The sequence below is a fragment of the Solanum pennellii genome, chromosome 5 (assembly GCF_001406875.1).
Source record: "Solanum pennellii chromosome 5, SPENNV200".
NCBI classification, from domain to species: domain Eukaryota; kingdom Viridiplantae; phylum Streptophyta; class Magnoliopsida; order Solanales; family Solanaceae; genus Solanum; species Solanum pennellii.
Window position 1 is genome coordinate 39,574,279 of NC_028641.1, and position 13,577 is coordinate 39,587,855.

The following is a 13,577-nucleotide window of genomic DNA, read 5'->3' on the forward strand; positions in this document are numbered from 1 at the left end:
GTCCATTCTTCGTTCTGACAGGCCTTCTCGGATCCCAACCATACATACCCCTCCGAGTTTTATGCCAACTAGGACAAAAACAAATTTTACCTAAAGCGGAGGATACACAGAATTTTGTGTGGGTGGTAGCATTTGAAGATCGAGATCGAGAATCAGAATCCCAAAAGATTTGGGGTGGTAGTCGAACTTTAAGTTTGAAAGCTATGGTTGATGATCGCGTTGAAGGAGAAGTTGACCCCTTCTACCTCCATTGGTTCTTTGATCAAGCCCCTCTCAAAGTAATGCCCGAAGGATCAGCGCGAGAAATCATAGATCGAGAAGAGGAAATTGAAGTAAGAATCAAGAAGGCCCGACTCGAGGTGGAAAGAAATTATAGGTCTACTTTAGATATCCTAAGCAATGACCTAAAAAATGTTAAAGAAGAGTTGGTTCGACGTGATGCAATATTCGAGGAAAGAGTTACATTGATTGAAAAAAGGGTTGAAAAGAAGCATCTATCTACTATTCAAACCCTACATGAAGATTTGGGCATTGTTACAGGTGTTATGGAGCAACAAAAGGAAGAATAGAAGAAAGAAAAGAGCCTCTTAATACATGCGCAAGATAGTTTACAAAATCAATTAAAATCCTCTATGGGACGAGAAAGGGACATAGCAAATTGTTTCACATTGTATCAAGCAGAAGTGGCGACCGAAAGAAATCAATGGATGGAAAAGCGTGAAGAATTTCATAACCAAATTGAAGAGCTTCAAGCACATGAAGAGCATCTGAGTGATGCAGTTGTCACTACTGAAGAATGGTTGCAGAATTGTCACGGGAATATGGAGGAGGCGAAAGGACAAGTGCTTCAGTTAACAGAGAGCTTGATTGATGTCTATGGTGGTCATCTCCATCGAAGTGATGAGAGCCTGGGTCGAGGCGCGTGCACTAGCCCCACATCTGCCGAAGCTTTGTTCAAGGTCTACTCTAGCCTAGGGGGCAATTGATGATCAAGAAATATCGGAGATGGATTTTTTTTCTTCTTTTTAGTTCGTCAAATTTTGTTTTAATCTTAAGTACTTTGATGTTTTGATTTTGGTCATTTTTATTTGAATGGTATTTTCATTTTAAAGTTAATCAAATGTCGTATTTTTTTTAAAGAAATTTATCCACATGAACTCCGTAATGATCTGATTCATGTTCAAACATGTTACGTAGGCAACCTTTAATAAGTTCAATCAAAATGCATTCAAATTATTCAAGTAAGTAAAGTAGGGGACCAAATGACATAAGCAAGTCGTCCAAAGCCGGGATGAAACATAAAAGTCTTCCAAAACACATTATAGACATATGAATAATCTACGTGCATAACATACAACGTGAATTTAATATCCTCAATCTGTTGAATCCTAACAATTTTTTTTAATATATATGAGAATTTACAGAGTTAAAAAGGTGGTTGGTTTGTGAGGAGAGCTGGCATCTCATCAATATAACACAAGATCAAAAGGGAAAGAAAAAATGACACGTAAAGATGAGAAGAGTCGGAAAATGAAGACGCACAAACCTAAATGGTTGCGCAAGAATCGGTACCTAGAGGTTAAAATGTTAAGACAACAGATGACCGAAATCTACAAAGCATGGATGAATAGGCAAGCTCCTCTGCCTTCAATTCCAGAATATTTGAATGTGAATATGCCATTCCCCATCGAAGTGTCAACAAGTGACCCGGTTTATCCACCTGGGTTTGGAACCTACATTAACACATCTAATACTGCTGGAACTTCCTCAGTAAACCTATCGAAAAAATCAATGTTGAATAATCCAATTTTCATGCATACTGTCCAAACTAATACAATTCCTCAACCGACACTGGTAGAAAAATCCAATGATGACCCTATACTCAAAGATCAATACGTCCAAGGTCATGCCCCTAAATTAACTTTCAATGTTCCTAACTCTTACCACCACCGATACAGTTCTCCCGTTGAAGTTGAGAAAAACATTAAGAATGAGGAACATGAAGAAATTGCAAGGAAAATGAGGAGTTTGGAACCTGATGAAAGATTATGAGTTAATCGATGTTTTTCTCCAGGCTCAAGAACCTGACTACTTTCATTATCTTCTTGCTGCAATGGGCAAGCCTTTCGCTGAAGCGATTAAGATCGGAGAAATGGTAGAGAATGGCATAAAGTCAGGTAAGATTGTGAGTCAAGCAGCCATTAGGGCTACGACACAAGCAATACAAAGTGGATCCGGTAATTTTACCAATCCAAAGAAGAAGGAGGAAGGGTCCATGCCGGCATCTGGATCGAGAGGTGTTCAAATGGGCATGAACAATCCTTATGGTCAAGTCCAACAAGAACAATATAATTCTCCTCAGCATTATTAACCGTCCCAATATGCAGTTCTCAATACTCAGGCATATGTGCGGCCTCCTTTGCGCCAACAATGGCGGGCGCCTGCCCACAAGTTTCTCGCCCCAAACAACAAAATTTATAGGCGCCATACAATCCACGTCCCCAGACAAACTATACGCGAGAACAAGGTCAAAAAGAAAATTTTACCCCAATTGGGGAATTGGATACGAGTTCATTACGGAAATTAATATAATTGAGACTGGTTGAACCTATTAATACGTACGTTGTCAATCCAAATGCAAGAGTTTTTTATCCAACTGTTACATGCGAGTATCATGCCAACACCAGGTCATAGCACAGAGAATTGTTGGACCCTAAAAAGAGTCATTGAGAAGTTAATCGAGGATAATGTAATCGAGGTACGCAATGAGGAAGCACCAAATGTCACCAATAACCCACTCCCTGCTCATAATAATGAGCGTGTTGTGGGGATGGTTGACATTTTTGAAGATTATGAGCAAACAAGTAGAACAAAAGTGGAAAGCAAGGTTTCAAAAGAAGAGTCTAGTATGGTTTTAGAACCCATACAAAGGGCACCGATAATTGTTAAAGGTGCACGTTCAAATCATGGGAACTCGAGGAAGCTAGTGTTGTATGTCCCTGAATCTATAAAAAGATGAGACGTACCGTTGAATGGACCATAGTGCTACATTCCTGGTAAATTTTCAACGTTTGATCAAAATCAAGAAAGTACGAAAGAGCCAGTTGTGATACAAATTACAACACAACTTCCGATCACAAACACCAAGGCCGTTCCGTGGAACTACAACAAAGTCGTCGTTACTCACAAGGGAAAGGAGATTGTTGAAGAAACAAATGAAACAAGAGGCTTAACTCATTCCGGAAGATGTTATGCTCCGGAAGAATTAAAAAGGGACAAACAAATCAAATAAAATCAGTTGCCGATGAAAAACCAGTCACTGAGGAAGACGCTGAAGAGTTTCTGAAAAAGATGAAAGCTCAAGATTATTCTGTTATAGATCAGTTGAGGAAAACGCCAACTCAAATCTCTTTATTGTCATTACTCATACATTCTAAAGAACATCGTGAAGTGTTGACCAGAATTTTGAATGAGGCACATATATCAGAAAATATTACAGTAGGTCACTTGGAAAAAATGGTCAATCAAATTTATGAGGTAAATAGAATCACTTTCACTGATGAGGAATTGCCCTTGGAAGGATATGGACATAATAAGGCTCTACATTTAACCGTGAAATGTGAAGAACACTATGTGAAGAGAGTCATGGTCGATGGAGAATCAGGGGTAGACATATGCCCTCTTTCCACTCTACAAAGCTTGAAAATCAGCACTGATAGGATTCGTACTAACAATGTTTGTGTACGGGCATTTGATGGTGCAAAACGGGATACTTTCGGTGAAATATACTTAATTGTTACAATGGACCAGCGGAGTTTGGAATCACTTTCCAAGTTATAGACATGGACACATCTTACAATCTTCTTTTGGGTAGGCCATGGATCCACATGGCTAGAGCTGTGCCGTCTAGTCTACACCAAGTGGTCAAGTTTGAACATGAAAACAAGAAATCATTGTCCATGGTGAAGATGATCTCCCAATCACCCGAGATCCTTCAATACCATGCATTGAGGCTAAAAGAGGTTGTGAATCCCTCAACCATCAGACTTTTAGAGATAATAACGGTTAATTAGTTCTTAGAAGGAAAGCCTATCCTCCAACCTCATCTGTCTTCTACTTCAGTCATGTGGTGGCTCAAATGGTACAAAACGGCTATGAACCCTGAAAGGGGTTAGGTTTGTCGTTGCAAGGAATTGTGAATCCTATCAATCCAATGGGTAATCAAGGTAAATTCGGTTTGGGTTTCAATCCAACTAGATTTGATAGAAAATGGGAAAAAGATCATAAAAGAAATGCTAGGAATCTGTCGAAGCCGATCCCCCATATTGCTCAATCTTTCATTAAATCTCGAGGTGAACCGTGTCCAGACTTACCAATCCAAAATGATGTGGATGAAATGTGTCAAGGTATCAAGGAAATGTTTTATGAGGTAAACATGATTCAGAGGGGTGAGGGCACTAGTCATATGGATGTGCAGTTTATCGACCCTAATGTCCAACTCAATAACTGAAAAGCCACTCCTCTCCCTACAAAAAAGGAGTCATGGTAGTTTTGTTTTGCTATTTTTTTATTTTATTTTCTTGGACTATTCTCAGGGTTGTAATTCAAACATTTTAGTTGTTTCCCTTTGTTGTTAACCCTTCTATCCTTTCCCATTCAATGCAATGAAGTTCTAGTCATCTTTTTTGTTCCTACTCTTTCTAATATATGTCGTCTTATTTTCATTTTCAGTTACGTTAACTTTAATAATATGACATGCATGCAGAGTTTACAATTAGATCCTAAAAAGTTGTCTGATCTCATAACAATGAATCCTAAGTCTAAGGAATATGATGAAGATGAAGCTAATGAAGAAATAAAAAGGGGTTTGGATCAATTTGAAATAAGCCTAAACCTAACTTAAGTGAAACGGAAATGGTTAGTTTGAGAACTCCTGAAGAAGTGAAAGAAATAAAGATAAGTATTAATGTCGATCGAAATATTCGACACGATATAATTCAAGTTTTAATTGAATACAAAGATGTCTTCGCTTGGTCATACAATGACATGCCGGGGTTAAGTGCTGATCTGGTAGTTCACAAACTTCCCATACATCTTGATTTTCCACCTGTCCAGCAAAAGCAGAGAAAATTTAAGACATATATGAGCGATAAAATCAAAGAGGAGATCATGAAGCAACTGAGTGCAAAAGTGATCAGGGTCGTCCAATACACTACTTGGTTGGCTAATGTTGTGCCAGTACCAAAAAAGGATGGAAAGATTAGAGTCTGTGTTGATTATAGATATTTAAACAAAGCAAGTCCAAAAGACAATTTTCCACTACCCAACATTCGTATCTTGTTTGACAATTGCGCTAAACACGAGATTCAATCTTTCATGGACTGCTACACCGGATATCACCAAATCGTCATGGATGAAAAAGACGCAGAAAAACTGCTTTCACCACCCCGTGGGGTACATATTGTTATAGGGTCATGCAATTTGGTCTAAAAAATGCAGGGGCAACCTACATGAGAGCTATGACTACCATATTCCATGACATGATACATAAAGAAGTTGAGGTATATGTCGATGATGTCATCATTAAGACTAGAACGCAAATTGACCATATGCATGATCTAGGAAATTTTTTTGAAAGGTAGAGAAAGTACAATCTCAAGCTTAATCCGGCTAAATGTGCATTTGGAGTTCCATCTGGCAAGCTTTTGGGTTTTATAGTTAGCCGAAGAGGCATTGAATTAGACCCCTCCAATATAAAGTCCATTCGATAATTGCCACCTCCAAAAACAAGAACTGAAGTCATGAGTTTTATGGGAAGGTTAAACTATATCAGCCGATTCATCGCTCAACTCACTACTACATGAAAGCCGATATTTAAGTTATTGAAAAAGGATACCGCTATTAAATGGACAAGTGAGTATCAAAAGGCTTTTGACAAGATTAAGGAATATTTAGCAAATCCTCCGGTACTGGTCCCCCAGAGCCTGGTAGGCCTTTGTTTTTATACCTCTCGGTGATGGATAATTACTTTGGTTGCGTTCTAGGACAACATGACATCACGGGGAAAAATGAACAAGCTATCTATTACTTGAGCAAAAAGTTCACATCTTATGAGGCAAAGTACACTCTATTAGAAAAAACATGTTGTGCTTTAACTTGGGTCGCCCAAAAATTGAAGCACTATTTTTTGTCCTACACCACTTACCTCATATCTCGAATGGATCCTCTAAAATATATTTTTTCAAAAAGCCATGCCGACAGGTAGGTTGGCAAAATGGCAGATTTTGCTTACCGAATTTGATTTGTTGTATGTTACTCGCACCGCTATGAAAACACAAGCGTTGACCGATGATCTGGCAGAGAATCCGATTGATGATTAATACGAACCCTTAAATACATACTTCCCTGATGAAGAGATCAACTCTATCGAGGAAGAAATTCCTGATAATGACCCCGTATGGAAATTATATTTTGATGGGGCTTCAACAAAAACGGAGTGGGAATTGGGGCAGTTCTTATCTCACCATATGGTTGTCATTATCCTGCCACAGCATGACTTCGATTCTTTTCTACCAACAACACAACAGAATACGAAGCTTGCATCATGGGTTTGAATATGGCAATAAATCTGGATGTACATGAGCTCTTAGTCTTAGTGGATTCCGACTTGCTCATTCGACAAACTCGAGGCAAATGGGAAACTCAAGACATTAAGCTCAAACCTTACAAACAATGTTTAGAAAATCTCATCAAAAAGTTCAAGCCTATTGAATTTAGATATATTCCCAGGTTTCACAATGAGTTGACTGATGCTTTGGCCACCCTAGCATCGATGCTTCCATACCCAGGTAATACCTACATTGACCCGTTGGAAATCCAAGTTAGGGATCAACATGGTTATTGGAATATAATTGCGGTAGAGGAAGATGGTGAGCCTTGGTATCACAACATCAAACAGTTAATAAAAGCTAGAGAATATCCACTGCATGCTGATAGAGATAAAAAAAAGAGCTATTAGGCGACTCGCTAATGGGTTCGTCTTAAGTGGCGATATCTTATATAAAAGGACTCCGGATTTGAATTTATTACGATGTGTGAATAATCAAGAGTCGGAAACAATTATGAATGAGGTACACTCAGGGGTATGTGGCCCACACATGAATGGTTACGTCATAGCAAAAAAGTTTATTCAGGCAGGATACTATTGGTTGACCATGAAGCGAGATTGCTTCCAATTTGTTCGCAAGTACCATCAGTGCCAAATTCATAGCGACTTGATTCACTCACCCCCTTTAGAGTTGCATCCTATGTCTGCCCCGTGGCCTTTTGTTACATGGGGAATAGACGTTATTGGGCCAATAGAGCCGAAAACATCTAACGGTCATCGTTTTGTTTTAGTTGCCATCGATTACTTTACCAAATGGGTAACAACTGTCACGTTCAAATCAGTTACCAAGAAAGCGGTGGTGGACTTCGTTCATTCCAACATCATATGTCGTTTTGGCATACCAAAAATCATTATTACAGACAATACAATGAATCTCAAAAGCCACTTGATGAAGGAAGTTTGTGAGCAATTTAAAATTGTTCATCCTCATTCAACCCCTTATCATCCCAAATCAAATGGGGTTGTTGAAGCTGCGAATAAAAACATCAAGAAGATTCTTAGGAAAATGGTGCAAGGATCTAGACAGTGGCATGATAAATTACCTTCGCTCTCATGGGATATCGCACGACTGTTCGTACGTCAGTCGGTGCAACTCCCTACTTATTGGTTTACGGAATTGAGGGTGTCATACCCGCAAAAGTTGAAATCCCTTCTCTTCGAACGTTGTTGAAGCAGAAATCGAGGATACAGAATGGGTTAAATCGAGGTTAGAACAATTGGCACTGATAGAAGAAAAACGATTGACATCAATTTGTCTTGGTCAATTATATCAGCAGAGGATGGCTCGGGCTTATAATAAGAAAGTACGCCCATGAAATTTTGAAGTGGGTCAACTTGTTGTGAAACGTATCCTTCCCCACCAAGACGAGTCCAAGGGAAAGTTTGCTCCAAATTGGTAAGGCCCTTATGTTATTAAGCAAGTGTTATCCAAATGAGCTTTGCAATTGGCGGATATGGAGGGAAAGGCGATTGACACGATTGTCAATGTAGATTCGATCAAGAGATACTACATTTAGCACTCCTTCTCATTTTTATGATGAGAAGATAAAAATGTATCCTCTTTTATCTCAAACACCACTAGTCTGGTGCTTTTTTAAAAAAAAAAAATTAAAAAAAATTAATTAAAAAAAAAGAAAGAAAAAACTTACGAAAAGTTCATTGAACTACGTTTGACCTGATTCCTAAAAGGATACGTAGGCAGCCCTTCATTAGGGTTCGGTCTAATCACTCAATAAAAAGATAATCATGTTCTTCAGTTCTCTAAAGGTTGAGACATTATGTAGGCGAACTATGGGAGAATATGAAGAAGATAGTTTTGTGATTGAAAACCCTTACGGGCACTATAAGACGATGGCTAGTTGAGTGACAAAGATTAGAATGTCTTATTGGTGAAATATCATGAAAAGCGATGATGACATTTTGTCTTGACATGAACGCAATCATGATAAAAGTCAAGGTTAGACTGAAAGGTGCAACATTGTTTCCTGAGATTCAGACAACTCGAAAAAGATCAAACGTTCAGTCCAAATGCATGTCATGTTTTAAAGTTGTCACGTACTTTCAGATAAGATTCTTTTCACTCATTTAAATATTTTTTTATTTATCTACTACTTCTAAAGACATATTTTTTCCTTCATAACCCTTTCATTAGTGTCATTTGTGCTTGTGTTACTTTGAGTTTTTTTTTCTTTCTTCTTTCTCAGCATCAACTCGTGTCAAGTGAGAAAATAAAATTAAATCCGCAAAATTGACTACGGTATTTCCAGTTGAATGTTGGAGACATGCACCATATTGGCTAGGGCTGTGAACCTATCGAGAAAATAAATATCATAAATCGATACCGTGTGAAAATAAATAAAGTAAAAGAGTTGCTTGGTAACGAATGAACCACACAACATGCACAAAATGATAATGAGTTAGAATGTCCATGAAAAGTGTTTCAAGAAAAGATAAGGACTGTTTTTAAAACATCTTCAAGGTATTCACACAATCATCAATGAGATGAATTTTCCAAGCAGGGCGGATCCAGAAGTCAAGCTTTACAAGATACTAGAAGTCACGAACAACCCACCATTTAGAAAAATTAACAATACATTTCTTTGACTTAAAAACAGGTATAAGGCAGAACCATGTAAATAGTTTGCGAGAGACAAATACCGCGATGGTAAGTTCTTGAATCCTTACTTTTCATATAATATGCATGATAAAATAATAATAACAATAAAAATAATTTTTTAATTAAATCTGGGACATTTTATTTTATTTTTAGTTTGTTCAATGTACAAATAAAAATAAAATAAAATAACGATGAATAATAATATTAATAATGATAATAATATAAGTGAAAAAGAAGAAATGTATCTATATATATAATCATGTCTTCTGAGGGCACAATAACCCCTATTTTACTTTTCATATCATGTCTTCAGAGGGCACAATTACCCCTATTTTACTTTTCATATCTTCAGAGGGCACAATAACCCCTATTTTACTTTTCATATCTTCACAGGGCACAATAACCCCAGGTTGCATATAGGGCACAATAACCCCTATCATTTTTTATGTCTTCACAGGGCACAATAACCCCTGGTTGCATATAGGGCACAATAACCCCTATTTTATTTTTTTATGTCTTCACAGGGCACAATAACCCCTGGTTGCATATAGGGCACAATAACCCCTATTTTATTTTTCATGTCTTCACAGGGCACAATAACCCCTGGTTGCATATAGGGCACAATAACCTCTATTTTATTTTTCATGTCTTCACAGGGCACAATAACCCCTATTTTATTTTTCATGTCTTCACAGGGCACAATAACCCCTGGATTGCATATAGGGCACAATAACCCCTATCATTTTTTTCATGTCTTCAAAGGGCACAATAACCCCTGGTTGCATATAGGGCACAATAACCCTTATTTTATTTTTCATGTCTTCAGAGGGCATAATAACCCGCACAATAACCTCTTGATTGCATATAGGGCACAATAACCCCTATCATTTTTTTTCTTCACAGGGCACAATAACTCTTGATTGCATATAGGGCACAATAACCCCTATTTTATTTTTCATGTCTTCAGAGGGAACAATAACCCCTGGATTGCATTGGGCACAATAACCCCTATTTTATTTTTAATGTCTTCAATGGGCACAATAACCCCTGGTTGCATATAGGGCACAATAACCCCTATTTTATTTTGCATGTCTTCACAGGGCACAATAACCCTGGTTGCAATTTGGGTACAAAACTCCCTTTTGTCTTATTTTTTACATTTTGTAATAGGCTACAAAAACATTATTTTTATTATAAGTATAGACTTTTATAACTTTCGTCAATAACTCACAAAATTTTCTAGTGCAAACTAGGCAGAAAATTTTGTTTTGGGTGCAGGTTTCTACATAGTACACAAATTTACAGTTCAAAAATAAAAGAATTCGTCCTTTCAAGAAAAAAAGTTTTCAAGAATATCATGCGGAAGAACGTCTGTAGCTGAAGTCAAGTCATGAAGTTTCAAGTTTTAAACTCAAATGTCCAGAGCAAAGTTCGAAATCGATGAACCTACCAAAAAGGGTGAGGCAATATCTGAGAATTCAAAAATAGAGACTTAGCACTACCTAAGGGTGAAGCAATTCATGAAGTTTCAAGTCTTCTGCATTTTGTTTTTTTTTATAGCTGGTGCTAAGAACCGGAATCTCGACAAAACCTCACTCGACTACCTAACTCATTGGAACTACGCCTGACTCCTTATCATCAACTTAGGATAGGTAGTTTTTTTTAAAAAAAAGTTAGGACACAGTCAAACCTCTTCTCTATTATAAATTTTTCACATTTTTGGCATAAAAATTTCAGTAAAATATTAGTCACATTGTTCACGTCTTTGCATGAAAACTCTTCATGTTTTCAAGCAAAGTGGGACATACTATGAACACCTAATTTTATACCAAAAAGACATAATATATTTTAAACCAATTTAAAAAGGGTTTATATTTAAAATAACATAAAATAATAATAATAAATTATAAATTAATAAAAATTATAGTATCAATTATAATTTAATAATAAAAAATTGATAAATAGAAGTTGGGAATTTATGTTATTTGTTAATTATATCTAGTCTAAAAATAATAATAATATAGAAAATATTATGAAAAAGTATAGAAAAAGAAAAGAAAAAAGGAGTCCTAAAAATTTCAAATTTGTTTTACCTTATCCTAATTATTCCCAACTTCCTAACTTATTTTCCTAAAAAACTCATCCCATCTATTTTTTTTCTTTTAGACGATTTTTTTTAAAACTTCACACAATTTTTTTCATTTATTTTTGTTTTGTTAATTTGCTATTATTATTATTTATTTATTTTATATCCTTATCTCTACCCCAATTTTCTCAACTAATTTTTAAATTTAATCCTAATCCCACTACACTACGTTCCTTTAAATTAGCACCAAATTCTCACCCAAAAAATATTATATAACCCCACGTTCAGTTGAAAAAAATTATACAGAGAGGGATACAGAGCAAACACAAAGATAAGAAAAACGAGTTATTCTTTTGAGAATTAGGTTAGAGTTAGAGTTTTTTGTCGTGGTTCTAAATTCTTGGCTCAAATCATTAGATCGTAGAAATTTTTCGTGATATCCATTTTGCAGCGAGGTAAATCTAAATTCTCGCATTATTTAAATGTAATGTTGTATGAAAATTTGAATCTAATAATATGATGTTCTTTGAATCGTATGTTATTATTATGTAATATCAATTCGTGATGCATGTTATGATTTTTATTTATTTTTTTCTCTCGATCTGAAAAACGGAACAAAAAGAAAAATGTTTCTTGCTAACAAAAATAATATAAAATAAAAGATGTATCATACATTTTTTTTTGCATTATTATTAGAGTCTGTTATTTTTTTAGATACAATTATATCAAAATTTATTTTGTGATATTTAATAGCTAATGTTTCTTGGAGCCTAGTTTTCACTATAGAATTAATTTTTTTGAAAAAAATATTTGTTAATTTATAGGATTAAAAAATAAATTAAAGATTAAGTGATTAGCAATTTGGAAGAGCTATACAAAACATGTTTCATTTTTTTTATATATTATTTTAATAAATAAGATGGTTTTCCTCTCGAATAAACGTAAGATGATCATCACTAATTCATATTATTATGAAATATAATTAGAAGGATATATAATATTATTTACAGATTTATGGTAAAAAAAAATAGAAAAATTATTGGAAAGATTAATAAAAAAGAAAGCATAAACAAAACGAAAAAAAATAACAGATTTTTTTTAAAAAGACCCAAAAAAGAAAATTAAAAAAAAAGTGAAAAAAGAAAAACGTGAAAAAATGAAGAATCGAAAAAAAATGAGAAGAGAAAAGTGGAATAAAACAAATTATTTTAAAATACATAATAATTAAAGAAAAGGGTAAAAATAAAATAAAATAAAAAAAAGAAAAGAACGTAAAAAAAAATTATTTAAAATAAACTTTCTAAAAGAAAGTAAAACAAATATTATAAAAAAACCAAAAAAAAAACAGAGCTAATTTAAAAATAAAAAAAACTCTAAGAAAAGAGAAACAGAATGTTGTTAAAAAATAAAAAATAAAAAAAAGGGTAACTAAAAACTTCCAAAAGGAAAACTAAAAAAATTATTAAAATAAAAGAAAAACCTTTTTTAAAAAAAAATAAATTGTCTTAATCTCTTTAAATTTTTTTTGTTAGAATTAATTATAAATTTCATATAATTTACCTCTTATTTTAGATCTAAATAAATATGAGTATTTCAAATTTTGAACGAACACAAATCGAAAATAATAAAATAATTTTCAATAGATTTAAAATAAATAAGACGATTTTTAAAAGGTTTAAAATAAGTGAGAGAATAAAGTAAAAACATTTTTATTATTAAGTTAAATAATATAATATTCAAAATTAAGTCTAGTCATATCAAAGTCAATGAAACGACCGTGCTAGAACCACGGGACTCGAGGGGTGCCTAACACCTTCCCCTCGGTCAACAGAATTCCTTACTAGGATTTCTAGTTCGCAGACCAATAAAAATAGAGTCAAATTTCCTTTTGATTAGAGATTTAAATAAGGTGACTTGGAACACCAAAACTCAATTCCAAGTGGCGACTGTAAATAATAATTATCTCTTTTCAAAACGTCACGTTAATTGAAAACTCTTTTTCTTTCAAACAATAAAAATAAAAAATATTGAAAAAAGGGGCGTGACAATATCAAAAGATAAATGTTATGTTGTACTTATTAAATACGACTTTTTAGAAAGTAATTAAAACGTTACGCTACTGATTATTAAGTCTCAATATGTTCAACTTCGAATGAGAAGATAATTTTTGTTTTAACTCGCTTACTATATTTTTATTTATTATATAT

General features: G+C 34.7%; 1 pseudogene; it reads left to right on the forward strand.

The window, feature by feature from the left end:
• The first annotated feature begins 6,604 nt into the window (after nucleotides 1–6,604).
• Nucleotides 6,605–7,838, forward strand: LOC114077175 (annotated as a pseudogene).
• The last annotated feature ends 5,739 nt before the right edge of the window (nucleotides 7,839–13,577 follow it).